We start from the raw sequence: 4401 nt of genomic DNA, 5'->3' as shown, positions 1-4401 counted from the left end.
TAAAGCCCCTCCCCCGGTGCGGTTAAGTCCAGTGAGAGGCGACTATGGGGTTTTGGTGCTGAGCTTGCTTTCAGGCTAAGGGAGCCTTTGTTTGTGACTAAACTGCTTCTGGCGCAACAGGACACCGTGGAGAGTGCCAGAGTGCACAGAAATTTCAATTACCTGCCCGCCACAGTGGTACCTATTTATCTATTTGCACTGGCGTGCTTTTAAACTGCAGAAGCTGGGACAGAGCAATGGAAGTTCACCCCGTTGCACGGATTCAAACTGCCGACCTTCCAACTGGCAAGTCCAAGAAACTCGGTGGTTTAGACCACAGCGCTACCCGCTCCCTTGCTGAATGGGGGCCTAAATAGCTGAATTAGATGCAAAGTCCCCCTGCGATGAATCCAATCTTCATTCTCATGCATGAATGTGGATATGCATAGCTGTATTGTGCCTTTGAAATGGGGGCACCTGCCATTATAAAGTTTGGTTATAAATTGTGTCTTGAAGAATAATGCATTCTCCTCCCACCTCCTTTTAACCCAAAGAGAAACACGATCAATTGTTTAGATGACTGCAATGCTTTTATTGAGCAAAGAGTACTAAAGCAGACAGAGTCCAATTATCTTCTCATTCTTTTGCTGGCAAGCAGGTCAGGAGACGATTCTTTTAGCAGAACTGAGGCATTGATTAGATCCGCTCCAATCAGTTATTTCCTGGTGAGAGAAGGAATATGATAATCTGGGTTAGTGTCCACAAACACAATTTGGCAATTCAACTGTCCTGCCATTGTTCCAAAGCTCTGTACACTTGGTGATAGACATATCATTCCAGTTCATCTCCACCCACCTATTAACAAAATCCTTTACTGCAAATTTCAGGTCTCTGCTATTCCATTGAGTTGAAACCACCTGGCCATCAGTATTCACCAAGTTGCTCATTTGCCCAGATTTAATTCCATCCATGAGTTCATGGACATGTTGAACCTGCACAATCATGTCTGATGTGGTTACATCCAAGGCTACCTAATTTGGCCTTCACGTGTCACCACCCAGGTCCAAACTTTAGAGAAGCAATGCAAAATCTAAAAAGGAAACATTTTGCTCCAGTGATGTAAACATGGTATCATACAGCCTTGGGGTGGGGGCTTATTTGAGTTACACAGTTCGGAACATAATGCTCCTTCTGTATGGGCACTTGGGACAGAAGCTTTGCAGAGATAATGGCAATACAGTAGACATTCATTTCCATGAGCATCACATACGGGTGATCAAACAGGTTTTGTGGGGGGCTTCTGGAGCACCACAAAAGCCTGTTGCACCTAAGAGGAGCTCCACTGGATGAGGCCAATGGCCCATCAAGTCCAGCATCCTGTTCTCACAGTGGCCAACCAGATGCCTGGGGGAAGTTCACGCGCAAGATTTGAGCACAAGAACAATCTCCCCCCCCCATGTGGATTTCAGCAACTGCTATTCAGAAGCATTGCTGCCTCCAAGTGTCATGGTGTCACGTTGTGGCATGTGCACACTGTTTACTCTCCCTCTACCATCACTACTCTTTGGCACCACAGAGGCCTTGGACCCGTCCAAGGCTGAACTTCAAGGCTTCCACCAACACCCAGCGCGGACACAGGCATACCCCGGAAGCATGTCTGTGGCCAGAGTGTGCTCCAACATAGGCCCCATGGCAGAGGCTCAGTCACCACTGTGGTGCTGGATAGCCAGAGGGAAGGCAGTGGATGACAGCAGCAGCTGGCAGCTGGGAACCCACAGGGAAAATTTGGTGGGTGCTCGGGCCCCCAAGGGCCCCTTGAAATGGCTCCAGTGTTCCAACTTATACATTGCTTTCTGGGTTCTGTGCTGTCCCCCATGCTTTTTAACATCTACATGCAGTCGCTGGGAGAGATTATCAGGGGGTTTGGGCTGGGTGTCCATCAATATGCGGATGATACCCAGCTCTACTTCTCTTTCAGATCAGAACCAGTGAAGGCGGTGAAGGTCCTGTGTGAGTGTCTGGAGGCGTTGGAGGATGGATGGTGGCTAACAGATTGAATCCTGACAAGACAGAAGTATTATTTTTGAGGGACAGGAGGCAGGTGGGTGGGTGTGGAGGACTCCCTGGTCCTGAATGGGGAAACTGTGCCCCTGAAGAACCAGGTGTGCAGCCTGGGACTCACAGATCAATTCTGCGTCCAGGGCAGCTGCTTACCAGCTCCATCTGGTATGCAGGCTGAGACCCTATCTGCCTGCGGACTGTCTTGCCAGACTGGTGCATGCTCTAGTTATCCCTCGCTTGGATTACTACAATGCGCTCTATGTGGGGCTACCTTTGAAGGTGACCTGGAAACTACAACTAATCCAGAATGCGGCAGCTAGACTGGTGACTGGGAGCAGCCACCGAGACCACATAACACAGGTTCTTGAAAGATCTACATCGGCTCCCAGTACGTTTCCGAGCACAAGTCAAAGTGTTGGTGCTGACCTTTAAAGCCCTAGACGGCCTTGGTCCAGTATATCTGAAGGAGCATCTCCACCCTCCTCGTTCTGCCTGGACACTGAAGTTCACTGCGAGAAGCCAAGTTACAGGGAACCAGGCAGAGGGCCTTCTTGGCAGTGGCACCTGCCCTGTGGAATGCCCTCCCACCAGATGTCAAAGAGAAGAACAACTACCAGAGTTTTAGAAGACATCTGAAGGCAGCCCTCTTTAGGGAAGCTTTTAATGTTTAACAGACCACTGTATTTTAAAACTTTGTTGGAGGCCACCCAGAGTGGCTGGGGAAACCCAGCCAGATGGGCGGGGTATAAATAATAAATTATTATTATTATTATTATTATTATTATTATTATTATTATTATTATTATTATTATTATTTAGAAGGAAATGTATACTTGCCATTTAAGCAGTTTACTTTTTGCAACAAAGGGTGTTCTTATCACATTTCCCAATGGGTTTGTAAGGTGATAGACATTGTTTAAAACGCATGCAGATCCCCTTTTTTTTTGAACACTGCCAACCGTTTTCTATTTTTTGAAAGGATGCTGCATACAGACAAAACAAAAGGAAGAAGAACTGGTCAGATAATAGTCTTGTCAACATTGCCATTAACCAACATATCTAATTTCTTTAGAGTTAGCTAAGTGTAATGTACTTCATAAAATTTATATTCCACATGATTGTAAAAACAAACAAACCCTCAAAGCGGTTTACAAAAACCCCCCAGTAAAACTAAGAAAAAATTAAGACATACGTAAGTTAAAGCGTTAACACAAATTAAAATTACTTCAACTTTCTAAGCATTTGTGCAGGCTAGTCAAAACAAGAATGTTTTTAGCAGGCGCTGAAAGAGGGACTGCTTGGTTTCAATAGGAAGCGAGTTTCAAAATGCAGGTTCTGCCCCACTAAACAATTGATGTGGAGCAAGGCAATCTCGCAAGTAAAGTGGCCCCAAGCTGTTAAGGGCTTTATATGCTAAGCAGAGCAATATTGTCCCTCATACCAGGCCTTTGACTCACCTGGAGAAATGAAGAGTAGAAGGAGGGAAAGCAGGAAGAGGCTGCAGAAGGCCTTCATGGTTTCCACAAACTGTCTTGTGTGCCTTAAGATCTTCCCAAAGGAGATGACAGGAGGCGAGACTGGAGAGATCTGCAGTCACTCTGTATTTATTGGAGAGTTTGTCAATAGCAGACGATGTGACGTTTCAGATGCTTGAGAAACCTGTCAGCAAAATATTTCATGAAGCTGATTGCAGCAAGGGACTGCTGTTTTTTTTAAAAAAAATCAAAAAATCTTCATACTTTGCATAGTGTGAGCTATGGCTTCAAGATAGGCCAAGTTCTTATTTTATTTTACAAGAAGAGAACTGAGGGTTGGAGAAAAGCAATGTGCCAAAAGAAACCCCCCACCAACAATGCAATATTTATTAAAACTAGTATTATTTAGGCTCTTTACCTCACTTGAGTCTCCTAGGTATTCAAAGGAGCTCAGCACGGGACAATCTTTTTCACTCCTCACCATCAATCTAATCTTCCTTGGGGGGTATTATAAGGTGAACCATGTGAAAAATCATAAAGAAATGGGAGCCCTGAAAGTACTGTAAAAATTGTGACAAGTCACATTTCTTAGGCACACAAAATTCAGATACAGCGGTACCTCTAGTTGTGGACACGATCCGTTCCAGGGTCCACAACGATCCATTCCAGGGTCCACAACTTTTTGCACCCCAAAAAGTCCGCAACTAGTGTGGCACTTCTGTGCAAGCGTGGAGTATGATAGAGCCCTTCATTTTCTGCCTCCCAAGGTAGTGGGCTTTTCTGTAGCTAGATTGACAACTCTAAAGATGCTTTGTGGTGTGGTCTTAAATGGAACCATTGTCAAATGCTACTGCACTCTACTTGTTGTTTAGTCGTTTAGTCGTGT

General features: G+C 45.3%; 1 long non-coding RNA gene across 1 annotated transcript; it reads right to left on the bottom strand.

Annotated features, from left to right (window-relative positions):
* Positions 1-547: 547 nt before the first annotated feature.
* LOC114593379 (uncharacterized) lies at positions 548-3639 on the bottom strand. The gene is made up of 3 exons (XR_003705666.2): positions 3498-3639; positions 2878-3023; positions 548-701 (listed from the first exon to the last, which is right to left on the bottom strand). It is a non-coding gene; the product is annotated as an uncharacterized LOC114593379 (long non-coding RNA).
* Positions 3640-4401: the final 762 nt, after the last annotated feature.

This window comes from Podarcis muralis, chromosome 3 (genome assembly GCF_964188315.1).
Source record: "Podarcis muralis chromosome 3, rPodMur119.hap1.1, whole genome shotgun sequence".
Lineage (NCBI taxonomy): Eukaryota > Metazoa > Chordata > Lepidosauria > Squamata > Lacertidae > Podarcis > Podarcis muralis.
Note: the sequence above shows the minus strand (reverse complement) of the source record. Positions and strands in the feature narration are given on the sequence as shown.